Genomic DNA, 13,856 nt, shown 5'->3' with positions numbered 1-13,856 from the left:
TGGGATCCCATGCACCCTTTCCCTATTTCCCCTACTAGTAACACGTGCATAACTAACTATACACGACGATGAATACCGCAGCTGGGAAGTTGACATTGGTACAAGTCATCCATCTTACTCAGGTTCCTACAGGCACTCACTGGTGCGTGTGCATTTACTTGTCTGCAGTCTTAGTGTGTGCAGATTTGTGTGCCCCCCACCACAGGGGAGGTAGCATCAAGAGAACCTGCTCCATCATAAGGACCCTGTGTGTCTCCCACCCTCCCTGGCACCTGGTAACCACTAATATGTGGTTTATAATTTTATAGACCTTTGTAATTTTGTCATTTTAAGAATATTTTGTAAATGGAATCCTATAGCATGTAACCTTTGGGAATTGACTTTTTTCACTTAGCCTAATTCCCCTGAGATCCATCCAAATTGCTGAGTGTACCAGTAGTTCATTCCTCTTAACCGCTGAGTGGTGTCCCATGGTGTGGATGTGCTGCAGTTTCTTAACCATCCACATGGGCTGTTTCTGGTTTGTGGCTATTACAAATAAGGCTGCTATGAACATTGGTGTAGAGGATTTTGTGTGAACACGAGTTTTCATAAATGTGCAGGATTGCTGGATTATATGATTGAATGCACATTTAGCTTTGTGAGAAACTGCCAAACCACTTTCCAGAGTTGGCTGTGTCGTTTTACATACCCACCAGGGCGAGTTAGCCTGTCTCTCTGCCTCTCCTCCAGCACGTGGTGTGATCACTAGCTTTTATGTTGGCCCTTCTGATAGCTGTGTAGTGATGGTCCGTTGTGGTTTTAATTTGCATTTCCCTAGTGGCAAATGACTTTGAACACCTTTTCGGGAGATTGCTTGCCATCTGTAGATTCTTTTCAATGAAATGTTTGTCGGTGTCTTCATCCATTTTCTGATGGGAGTGTTTGATTTTTCTTTTACTGTTGTATTATCTGAGTTCTTTATATATCATAGATACTAGTCCTTGGTCAGATATGCAGTTTGCAAATACTTTCTCCCAGGATGTTGCTTGTCCTTTCATCCTCTTTGCAGAGTCTTTTGCAGAGCAGATATTTTTTAATTTTGATGAGGTCTGGTTTATCAGTTTTTCCTTTTCTGAGTCTTACTTTTAGTATCAAGTCTAAGAACAAAGAAGGTTTTGACTCCTGCCTCTGCTGATGCAGCAGCCTGATTGTTGAAAAGAAGGCAGTGGGACAGGGTGGACATTGGTTCTCCCAGCTCCCGTCTGCTTTGGCCTTTGGCGGGTGTCATGTGAGCTGGTTGTCACAGGGTAGATGTTGCCTTGGAAACACCGTAAGATGATGATGGTGTGAAAAGAACAGTATTTCCAGAATCTCAGTTTCCAGAACCATTTACGACACCTCCTAACACAAGATGTTTTTGCACATGAGGTCTTCCATCTGGAGTAGTCCTTCCCGCCCCCTCTCTGTCCCCCTTTGTCCCATCATATCCAGCTCGGCCTCAGTGTTCTTCCCCCACCCCCGATGCAGCCCCCCTCGGAGCTGTGCCTCAGCCCTGCTGACGCGTGGAGCCGACAGCCCCTTGCTGTTGTGCAGGGCTCTCCTGGGCCCTTGAGGGTGTTGAGCAGGGTTCCTGGCCTCTGCCTTCTAGAAGCCAGTAGAGCCCCCCCACACCCTGTGGTTACAGCCAAAAATGTTTGCAGATGTTCCCTGGGGGGCACACCTGCCCAGGTGGGGCCCCTTGGCCCCAGGCCCTCAGCTCTGGGAGAGTAGGTGCTGAGTGTGTCTTGCCCGTGCGTCGGGTTCTGACCTCGGCACTGTGCCCGTCACGCTGGTGTCCGTTAACGTTGGTGAAAAGTAAGTGGACAAATGGCAGCTGCCGTCAGTCCTTCACGAGGCGGCCGGGGAACTCCCACCCTGACATCCGAAGAGCCGCGCTGTGGGTTTTGCGCCCTGGAACCTGGAGTCGTCTCTCTGCAGGCGGATCCGGGCTGCCTTGTCCTCCCCGGCTAAGCCCAGGGTGCCCGATTTCTCCAGGTCCTGCCCCATTAAAGCCCACGTCCCCTGGCGGCCAGCACGGGGCCCGCAGCCACCGACTTCCCCGCCTCCTCCGGAGAAAAAGAGGGCGTCCTGCAGGGGCGTTGGGGGGCGCCGCGGGGCCCTGCTGGAGACCCGAGTCCACCTTCCCCCGCTGGGTCCCTCTCCCTCGGGCTGGGACCTTTCCCCGGGGAGGGGAGGGAAACAGGATTTGGGCTCAGTTTTGCTGAGCAAAGCTCACAACCAGATGCAATTAGTTCAGCAAGTTCCCAGGGGCCGAGCCCAGCGGCCACAGGAGGATCGAGGGGGGGTGAGTGTTGGCTCCGAGTCTCTGACCTGGTAGGCCTGTCCCCTGACTCTGAATGCTGGAGCCGGCCCGGGCCTAGCAAACAAGGCTGCAGCGGGGGCGGGGGAGCCAGGCAGCAGTTGGGGGGGACAGGGCCTGCTCCGGCAGCCACCACCTCCAGGGGAGGCTGGGGCTCCTCCTCTCCCTCCTCTGCCTGTGGGCATCGGGGCCTGGTGGAAGGTTCTTCCCGGGGCTCCTGGCTGCAGCTCGGCGTAACCCCGGCGCCCCACACCCCGGCCGCAGAACTTCTCTACAACAGGCTGGAGGTGAACGGGATTCCACGAGGGGGGCTGACAGCCCAAAGCTTTCCTTACTGGCGACACGCCTCCCCGCTGAGATTCCCGGAAGGGAAGCTGCGGATTCCCTCTTCTCCCACATGGAAAAGGCTTGGATTGAGAACCCTTGGGAGAGCCACCATGGTGTCAGGGCAGGAAACAGTCTTGGACTTCAGACTGAAGCCTGGATTCTAAATGAAGGAGAGTCAGGGTGTCCTCGAGCCAGCCAGCGTGGGGGAGAGTGGGAAGGTGCGCTTCCTTGTGCTCAGGCAAGGCTCTCGCCCTTGTGTGGGGAGTTGTCTTGCTCATGTAGGATGTTTAGCAACATCCTTGACCTCAGCCCACAGGATGCCGGTAGCACCTCCTCCCAGTTATGACCACCCAGAATGTCTCCAGAAATTGCCAAATGTCCCCTGGGGGGCAGTGTCACCGCCCTCCCCGCTGAAAACCACTGCATTGAGGTAACAGATATTCTGTTCAACTCTTGTGCCTCATAAAGCTGTGGCCACTTGTTTACTCCTAGTATTTGCTAATTGAAGCACAGGACAGAGAGGTAGAAAGAAAGTGGTGTTTCTTCCCCTTTTCCTCGGTTGACCCTTTAAACCCCATCACAGGAAGCAGCATGACATATTGGCCAAGAGTGTCAGTTTTCAGACATGTCTTCACTGCGTATGACCTGTGCAGGCTATTTAATTTTTCTGGGGCTCTGGTCTTTTCCCCTGGAAAGTGTAAATACTAACACCTCCTTAAGTTGAAGAGTCAGCTAGATGTTGAGGGCACAAAACTCTAGGTACGGTGTCTGGTGTGTAGTAGGCATTCAATGAAGGATGACGCTTTTTCTTGAGTACCTGAGGATGTACTCCACGAGTTCATTTTCTTGTTGTTGTTGTCGTCATTGTTGTTGTCATTGTTGTTTTAGAGAGGGAGGGAGCGGGGGAGAGGAGGTCAGAGGAAGAGGGAGAGAGAGAAGATTAAGCAGGCTTCGCCGTCCAGTGTGGAACATGACACAGGGCTCGGTCTCATGACCCATGACCCTTAAGATCCTGACTGAGTTGAAATCAAGAGCTGGATGCTTAACTGGCTGAGCCACCCGGGCGCCCCTGTACTCCACAAGTTTTAAGCAAATTGGAATTTTCTTTTTTTAATTAACACTAACAGGGGCGCCTGAGAGGCTCAGTCGGTTAACTGTCTGCCTTTGGCTCAGGCCATGACCCCAGGGTCTTCTGCTTCTCCCTCTCCCTCTCCCTCTCCCTCTCCCTCTGCCCCTCCCCCACTACCCCTTCTCTTTCATACAAATAAATGAAATCTCTTAAAAAATTTAAAAATAAATCAGCCCTAGCAGTTGCTGCTGCTACTTGAAATAGTGATCAGAACAGTTAATAACCATTGAAATACAACGTGTTTCATCCAGACTGAGTTCCTGGTATATGCCAGGGACTATGGTAAATGCAGGGAATAAAAAAAAAATTGTAAACCATAATCCCTGCCTTTAAATATCTAATAGGTAGATTTAGCCATATAAGTGTGTCTAATCATGTTCATTGAAATAAAGCCATCAGTTATGAAAAAACTCGCCATGAAACGGTCTGTGGGTTGGAATGGGGTGTGACATGCATCTGAGGGTGTATAAATGGATCCCGCTACAAACCACGGGAGACTAACTCTGGGAAACACACAAAGGGCTGCAGTAGGGGAGGTGGGTGGGGAGATGGGGTGGCTGGGTGACGGGCACTGAGGAGGGCACATGATGGGATGAACACTGGGTGTTATACTATATGTTGGCAAATTGAATTTAAATTTTTAAAAAATTGTTGAATCCTGCAAAATAAATAAATAAAGGGATCCCACTCTATCTCTCAACTCTATCTCCTTCTCCAACAACTACCATTTTTGTACTCAGGCTTGTACGACCCTGTGATTTAACCACTGTTCTTGTGCTCTGGAGTCTTTTCTGCCCCCCACCCCCCACGATACATCTCACCTGATCTAAGTTCAGCTGATGTGGTTTTATAAATGAAAAGGGACACTTGTTTTAAAGCGATGTGTTCACTGTAGAAATTTTGAAAAATACAGAATAGTATAAAGAATGATAAACTCCTCTATTTCCCCATCAGAATGATTACATAGATAATCTCTGGATATCCATCGTCTTTTTTTCTGTGCTGTGTATTATTTTTACACAGTTGATTATACCGTAGTTTTCCTTTTTCAATTAGGATATGTCCAGAATATATTACCATATCTTTACATTTTCTTCCAATAGAGTTTCTCAGCAGCTGGATGATGCCATGTTGGGTGGATGTCGTGAACTGACCCTTCTACTCTCCTAGACTCAGTCCCTGAGCCAAGGAGAAAGTGTGAATGATTCACTGAGGAAGCGCTCTGGGGTGAAACAGTGACTTGAGTGGTGGAAGTGGGGGCTAGAAAGGAAGCAGCCAGTTAGGGAGCGATACCAGTGAGGTCCCGCAGCCCAATCCCATGGGGAGCCCTGGGGAGTTGACTCCTCCTTCAAGTGGTCTCTGCCACCGAAGGCAAAGGAGCTAAGCTCTGCCACTCTTAGACCAGTAGTTAGTGGCTGTTGGCCTCCAGAGGGACAAAGGACGCTGTGTGTGAACTCCAGCCACGTAAGGCCCACTAGGAAAATGGGCTCCAACTCCCAGGAGGGTTGGGAAGGTAACAGGTACAAATATTAGCAAGAAGATACACAAAGCTGGTAAAATGACCCCTTCATTGGAAATTTAGGTTTGCAATGATCGTCGTTACTGCAATTATTTACAGCAAAGAATATCGCAACAATTCTGCTATTAGAAATAACTCCACAGTGAACGTTTTAGGCCCAAATCTGTTTATTACCTTAGGATTGATTAATAGAGAGGGTGTAACTGTTCTGACAGGTATATACATGTTTAAGGTTAGGCATACCCCAAGTTGCCTTTCAGAAAGCTGTTTTATCAATTTACTCTTCCAACATGTACTGGTCATTTTTTACCAGCAACAACCTAGGGAGAGCATCGATTTCTCACTTACGAATTGAGGACCTGTGAACAACATCGGAGTTATACTAAGGGGTCAGAAAAGTTATTTCATGGTCCAGCTCTGAGAACAGACTGAATAAGTAATACCTCACAATATGATTTTTTTTAATTTTTATTTATTTTATGATAGAGAGAGAGAGAGAGGCAGAGACATAGGCATAGGGAGAAGCAGGCTCCATGCACCAGGAGCCCGATGTGGGATTCGATCCCGGGTCTCCAGGATCGCGCCCTGGGCCAAAGGCAGGCGCCGAACTGCTGCGCCACCCAGGGATCCCACAATATGATTTTTAAAAATGTATCCAGATGTTATTACAGATAAAAAAAAGATTTTACATTTTATTGAACTGTTTACGAATTCATAGTAGCTTTTTTTTTCAGAGTAGCTTTTATCACATATCTTTACAAGTATTAAACGCATATTTAGTTGGGAAGTATCTGTAACATTTACGTCTAAAGGAGGTGCTACCTTGTTTTAAAGCTCGGGAGCCACTGGTCACCAGCACTATAACATCTTAGGTCATCTCTTGGCTGCCACTGAGGGTGTCACCCATTTGAACTATTGCATCTTAAAAATTTCTCAGTAAGAAATTTCTACCAAACTCGATCCCACAAATAAAACAGATTTAGTGACTTAAGGCAACAGACGGAAAAACGTTAGACATTTCTTTGGATCACACCCCCTTCAACTATCATCGAGGAAGCCCTCCATTCTCTTACGGAGACATGGAAATACACTAGCATTGTCTTACTGTGCCTTAAAATAACCTAAGGAGGTTATCAGGATACAAACAGGGCTAAATCAAGGTGAAAGTATTGTGTTTGACCCATTTTCTTAGCTTGATCGTTGAGACTTTTTAAATAGCTGTTGAAATAAAAATCAGACTATTTCAGGTCTTGCGCATTGAGGAAGACAAGGGGCGGGGGGAGCTAACATTCGTTGGGTACTGCTCTGAGCAGGGTGCTGTGCTAGTTACTGTCTTTCTCTCGTGCTTATGGAAATCCCATCACCGGTATTGGAATTTGATTTCAACTAGAGCGTAGATGAGAAAGCTGAGGTTGGTAAAAAGATCGTAACTTGCCTTGGATCTCTTGGCTAGTGAGATGGTAAAATTGGAATTTGAACCTTAGATGAATTCCCCCTGACACTGAGAGGAAAATAGAATAAATGTCCCATAATCCTATATTCTAAAAGATAGACAACTAACAAAGCCCCAGTTGTCTTCTACCTCCTGGCCTTCCCCTTTTACAGAGATTTCAGAACAAATGATGTGTGGATGAAAGGCACTTGGCTGTCAGAGTGTACTTAACAAAATGTCTCTTCAAAGGAACCGTTTAAATATCTTCCCATATATTTCAGTGGCTGAAAATTTCGTGCCTGTTTTTAGGTTCCTTTTGGTTAAATTAATGCATGTCATAGATCAATCATGTACTTTGAAGTCTGATAAAAATTTAAGGGGAAAAAAAAAATCCAAGAGGTCTCTCACCCTCTCTCAGTAACCTGAAAAAACATTTTAAAACCACCAGGCTACCGTCACTTTGATCAGCTGGCATTTCCTGTTTCTTCTATTAAGTTGTAAAGATGCTGACTCATTCTGCCAACACTCTGCAGGCTTCCCAGGGGTATCGGGATGCACTTCGGTTTTGCTTGTTCATCTAATTTTCCATCTTAAGAGCACATGTTAGATATTAGGAAAGTGAAGACAGGTTTCGGTGGACTCCATTTCAGTAATGTTCGCAGAGATACCAGAGTCGTCTCTGCATTTATAGGAGCATGTTTGAGGCTTAATGGCAATTATTTGTGCATAACCAGCACTGTCACTTTGCAGATACAGTCTTAATCACCGTGGATCAACTCCTGACGTCTCTAGAATGCCTCTTGCCAAACATCCTTAAGTGTCCGACCTTTGCCTGTTGGCAGAGTGTTGGAGGGCAGTATTTGGGCCTGACTGCTGGGCGACGGCCACTTGAACGGCTCTCCCTGGCAGCCCAGCACTTTCCCTTCATGCTTGTTTCTCTGGGGAAAACGGGCAGAAGAGGCCGCGATTCCGTATAATCCCATGTGCAGTTTCCCTCCGCCTCCTGTAGCTGCTGTGGAAGTAATGTTCAGCCTAAAGGCAGAGCAATATGGGGCCGAGTCTACAAACACAGAGACCAGAAGGGTATCTGCACTTTCCCGGTTCTAGAAAAATGTGTGAGCTTTCATTGAGGCGAGGGGCTGGTTGTCGCCCCTTCCCACCTGTGATAAACCTGGGACCCTGCCTTGCCATGCTGGATTCACTCTAGGTGCTCTCATTATTTGGTTCTCACAAGCCTTCGGGATGGGTTTGATCCAGGAGACTAACCACCTTCGCATGAGGATGATCCATTTTGATTATCCCAGGTAGCTCTGAATGCCCAGCTTCTTCCCCGATCTTTTCCTCACCCAGCGTGCCGCCTTGGGCTCTGTGTCCAGGTAAGCAGTCTCTCTTCCACAGTTTGAACTTTAACATTTGGATGTCAGTGTGGTCGGTGGACTTTGGATTTTTGATTTTCCACATTGCTCAGGACTCCCACAGTTAATTCGGAGTTTACTGGGTGAGGATACTCTGGTTGTCTCTAAATAAGGTCTCCCACGAAGAAGAACCAGAGCTCCTTAGGGAAGTGGCTGATTCTAGCTCGGGCCAGAAGGGTGCAGAATGAGCCTGGAATATCTTATCAAAGCAGAAGACAAGGAAGCTGTTGAGACTATGAGGTCATATGAGAGCTCAACCTGAAGAGGCTCGTTTTGAGCATCAGAAAAAAATAATGAAATTTCTGCAGATCGATACCATTAAAAAGTGTTGAAAAACATAAGTTCATAGTTATACTAAATGAACAAACACACGAAACCTCTCTGGTCAGCTCTGAGATGCGGGGTAACCAACTCATCATTTTAAGAACAATCTTAGGAACCGAATCAAGCATTCATCCTGCCTTTTGCTGTACAAGCTGAACTTCAGGATAACGGAATTAGTTGGTTATGGAAAATGTCTTTTTATGGAAGTGTTCCAGCTAATAAAGTTAGAAGGACAATAGCATCCTTTGGCAACCCTAATAAAACAATGCGCTTAGGCAGTGATCATGAACAGCCTCTCACATCACAAAAAAGAGACACATATGGCCACTTTCTCCCACTTCCAGCACCTGCTACAACACCTCTATGAGACATTCCTTAAAAAAAAAAAAAGAGAGAGAGAGAGAGAGAGAAATCTAAATCTGATCGGGCTCTAGAGCAGTAGAGGCAAACCTTCCGGAAAGAGCCAGGTAGTGAGTAGATGTGTCTGGCTTTGCTGGCCACGCAGCCTCTGTTGCAGCAGCTTGCTCTAGGGGCTCAGTGCAATCGTAGCCAAGACCAAAGTGTGGCCAGATCTGACCCGGGAGTTTGCAGACCCCTGCTCTAGGTCTGACCACGAGCTCGCGGCAAGTACAGAAGACAGAGGAGTCTGTTGAGCAGCAGTTAGCAAAATCCAGACCGTGGGACACTCTACAAGGCAACCTGGTTTCTCCAACAACAACAACAACAACAAAAAAAAAAAAAAAAAAAAAACTCGGAGGAAGAAGTCACAAAGAAAGCAAGACTTTTAAAAGGCAAGAGACTTATCAGCCAGTTGCAATATGTATGTGGAGCTTTTTTATTTTTTAAGATCCTGATTCAAGTAAACTATTAAAAATTTTTGAACCCTGGCTAGATATTAACATAGTAAAGAGTTAGTAATTCTTGAGTGGGATAATGATACTGTGTGTGTGTGTATTCACACATACGCATATATTCTTGAGTATATGCTGAAGATATTTTGAATTATATGATGTCTCCAGTTTGCTGCAAGACAGTTGCTGATTTTAAAAGAAATAAAATAAGCCAGGAGTTGATCACTACCTTATAAAGCATGTTAGGTCCTGGGGATTTGTTATTTTTCATACATTGGAAATCTTCCGTGACATTAAGATTTTGACACACACATTTTTACGAAATATATCACTTGACACGTATTTCAAAGAATGAGACGGGATGGAATACTCGCCGTTTATTAGACACTCCTGGGTCCTCCTAAAACAGATGTGAATCATCTGGGTCAGAGTTAGAGCCAGAAGAGTCTTCCAGTGTTTCCCCAAAACTGTTTACGTACATCTTATTTGTTATGCTAAATAGAACTGACAGAGGTATCCTGTTATTTATCATTTGAGCTGACAGATATGATTTTATTTATCTTTTGCTCATGTATTGTATGTAAAATGTATTTCATAGAAAATTTTAAAAAGCACTATTAAGCTTCATCTTTTCATGAAAGCATCTTTTCATGAAAATAAGCTTCATCTTTTGTGACCCACAAGCGCTTTCACAGCCTGGGGGGTGATGTAAGTGGAGCCACGAGGCAGTGGGGGCGGGGGGGGGCGCCCAGCCCCCCCGTGGTGGTTGCCCGGCAAGCTGTGTGCCCTAGGAACGAGGACCCAGTGCTACCAGGGTCGTTTGTCCTGAGAATAACTCTAAATCTAGATTGCATGTGACATCTTCTAACTTGGAGTTGCTTAAAATACCTTTAGGCTGCCTTTTATTCCAAACCAAGCCCTTAAGCAGCCGGGTGAGCCCCGTGAGTCAGCCTCTGATTCGGTGACTCCCAGTGACCCGGCCCTAAATAAGACCCCAGGGCCCACTCAGGTTCTAAAGTCCCACGGCCCTGCTCTCCATGAGCTTCCAGAAACAGACTGGAAAAGCTAAATGAAATGTAAAGAGAGGAAATGCTGTGGAAATTCAGAGAAGGGGGTAAGAAGACCCAGCTGGGACAACATGGGGGAGCCCCCCACAGGCCGTGCTGAAGTTAGGGGAGCACTGCTGTCACCAGGGGGATAAGGGAGAGAAGCGAGGACATAAGCACAGGGAAGACCAGGGCCTAGACCCTTTAGGAGGAAAGTCGGCAGATTTCACAAACTGCTGGCCTCTTCCATAAGCCGCCCTCGGAGGATTTTTCAGGCCGATGCAGTGTTCTGAACAGTCGGGGGAACATAGGCAGCAAACGGGGAAGTACGACACCGAAGTTCAGCAGAGGGTTTGAGACCGTGAGCCACGGATCCGAGCACGACCTGTGTGGACGTGATGGTTGAAGGGATGGCACCTGTGGGTGGCGTGTTTCTCTAACGTCCAAAGCCGGGAAGGGAGGTGTTGCTAAGTGTAAGGCTGCACTCCCCATCTGGCCTTGGTAAAACCCCCAGCTCGTTCTTTTTTTTCACCCCACTGAATCTCATTTGAAGCTCAGAGCAGTACACACTTACTTTCCAGACATCCTCACACGGGGAAGGAGCGGTTTTGGAGTACGAGACCCCAGAAGTATGTGGGGAAAGAGAATCCCACATTTGGAAGGTAGGCCTGTGGTGATGGCTTTATTTATAGGTTTACAGTCTCCCTCCAGTGATGGCCTAACCCAGACTCTTCTTGGTTTGTGTGTGTGTACGTGTGTGTGTTTACTGTTATGAAAAGATTATTCAAGAAATGGAACCATTTAAACAGATTTACGATCTTCCGTACAGGCGGTGCAATACATTTGGGCAATAGCTTTATTCCTTCTCTCTTATGTGAAAGTTTCAAGTGTAATTTCTCCTAAAAATAAACAGGAGGTTACTATGTTCTTCCCCTAATGAGAATCTGCTTGTTGTCGAGAGTAAGCATTTTCGAGCCTGATTAACTCCAGCAGTTATTTCATGTAAAAGACTGTCTACTTGGACATGAATATGTATCAGTTAGGAATTTTATAAGCCAGAGTAATTTATGGATCAGCACCCGCTCTCCTGGCTCCTGAACTCTGGAGAGGAGTGAAAGCTCAGCCGCAGACGTGTACATAAGCCAGGTGAGCTTGAACGAGGGAGCGTTTCGCCTCGGAACCTGAGGCCAAGAAGAAGTTATGCCCAGAACATCAATCAAAAATAGCTCCGGTTCCAATCCCTGCACAGCTCCGACACCGTCCCAACATGCTGTTATGAAACTGCGCATAGGCACCTCTCAGAAATGTCCCAAATGCACGAAACCAAGAAAAACACCCGTGGCAGCCTTCCGCCTACTTCATAATGAAACTGTTCTTTTAGCAAAAAAAAAGCCATAACCAAGCAAAACCCTGCTAAATAAGATGGTTATTTATTTGGGAGGGCTGTCTCTGCTGACTCCGAAACATCGGAGCGGAGAGATTTTTCCCTTACTGATCCTTTCTACCTGTTTTACAGTCGTCTACGTGAATCTGTATAGCATTGGGTTGAATCATCTTTAAGCTATCAGAGACAGAACCCATTTGATGTCCTGTATGAATGTGCAGGTTCAAATATTTCTTCAAACCGTTAGTAATCCAGGAGGATCTCTTTGGGAGGCTTGGAGAGTAGAGATCAGGTGTCCTGGAGGTGGTGTCAGAACAGGCTCTCACGCGGGAGTCAACGATTCAGGCCGATGAAGTTGGTGCAAGTGACCAGATTCAACCGTTGGTAGAAAAGATCATACAGCTGGTTTTATACTTGTAAAATGCTTGGTGGTATATTAAGTCTCAAAGAGATTTATTTCTAGAGAGAAGGGACGGAGGGAGGACGGGCGGACACAGTGTCTTAATTTTTAGATGAAATGAGTAAGGCCTCCTTAGTCAGCTTTTGGAAGCTCTCCAGCGTCCAACAGGCTGAACGAAACTCAGGGGATTGCCATGGTCTGAGAGCCAGTCCAGGGTGCCAAAGCCAAAACAGGCCACGCTGGCCATAGGAAAGCCCCAAGTAAAGTAGGAGTGTATGTAGGTCACTTACATGTTTTGAATTTAGACAGGCTGTCGTAACGCAATTATTTTACAGTTAAGCCTTGGAGAAGCTCTGTGTGTTCTAAATTCTTAAAAATGCAATTGTTTCACAATATAGGAGACGATTGCAACATCCCCTTGAATGATGGGCATTAGTGCTCACCTTGTGGCCTGAGGGGTGGGGAGCGGGGGTGCAGGTGGGGCACTTTGATGACCGTCCTCTCTCCAGCCCAGCGAATCTCACTCCCTTTGGAAAGTGTCTGGAGCTCACCACAAGGCTCAGAACCAAACACAATCACTTTTTTTTTTTAAGATTTTATTTATTTATTCATGAGAGACAGAGAGAGAGAGAGAGAGAGAGGCAGAGACACAGGCAGAGGGAGAAGCAGGCTCCATGCAGAGAGCTCAATGTGGGACTTGATCCCGGTACCCCAGGATCATGCCCCAGGCCAAAGGCAGACACTCAACCGCTGAGCCACCCTGGCATCCCCACAATCACTTTTTTAAAGTCACACTCAACAAACATTATTTTGATGCAGGAAAAAAAATAATCGGCAAAAACAGAGTATTAGGCATCAGGTCTAATCCCACCTGTATTTGCTAAACATCTATCATGACCCGGAGCGGGAAGCGGAGCGGGATGCATCGAAGGGGAGGCAAGAGGCAAGGGAAACCCCAAACACCCGATTTTGCCTAATTTCTCTAGAGCGCATAGGCCTCCTTTCCCTGCACTCCAGCTCCCCTGTTTCCTAAAAGGCTCCCCTCTTTCTCATTCTTTGCAGACATTCCCAATCTCCCACATGTTCAGGGCACATGACAGGAGGACAGATCGGCCCCTCTGGAAACTAGTGCTTAGCAGAGGTTTGCGTCCGCAGGGGAGGAGCCAAATTAGCCACATGCCCAACTCGGCTTTTGTTTTCCCACCTGCCTCTTTCAAGTTCTTACTTAATGAAAATATTTGCTTTTCCGTAAGTGCATGTGACTTTCCCACCTCTTCCTTGTCACAGCCAAAGGAAGCTCAGTAAGGGGGAATCCGGAAAGAACGCGGACTTCAGACAAATCACTGTGATCAACAATATCCGTGCAAACGGTGCCATTCTCTCAATGGACAAATTTGCCGATCGTTCTGCCCTATTGTAGATGTGGGGGTATCATTTATTTTAATCAACAGTCCCTTAATTAAGAAAGTAACATGCGTGTGTATGGTCAAAAAAATAATAATTGAGAACCTGTGGTTATAAGGTAATCCTAGCGACCCGATGGATTCGCTTTCTTTTTTTCTTTTTTTTTCTTTAAAGCCCTCCTGTCGTTTCTTGGGACCCCTAGAAGGAAACCCAGGAGCCATACATATGGGGGTCTCTGGGCCTTCTTCCTCTCGCGTCCTCCCCCAACTCCCATCTCGGGGGCC

The 13,856-nt window shown here is 46.7% G+C and overlaps 1 protein-coding gene across 2 annotated transcripts in view; it reads left to right on the top strand.

The window, feature by feature from the left end:
- SERPINE2 (serpin family E member 2) overlaps positions 1-13,856 on the top strand; it is a 57,480-nt gene that overhangs the window by 18,345 nt on the left and 25,279 nt on the right. The gene's annotated exons all lie outside the window — the stretch shown is intronic.

This window comes from Canis lupus, chromosome 37, assembly GCF_011100685.1.
Source record: "Canis lupus familiaris isolate Mischka breed German Shepherd chromosome 37, alternate assembly UU_Cfam_GSD_1.0, whole genome shotgun sequence".
Taxonomy (NCBI): Eukaryota; Metazoa; Chordata; class Mammalia; order Carnivora; family Canidae; genus Canis; species Canis lupus.
This window is presented reverse-complemented; position numbering and strand designations above follow the sequence as displayed.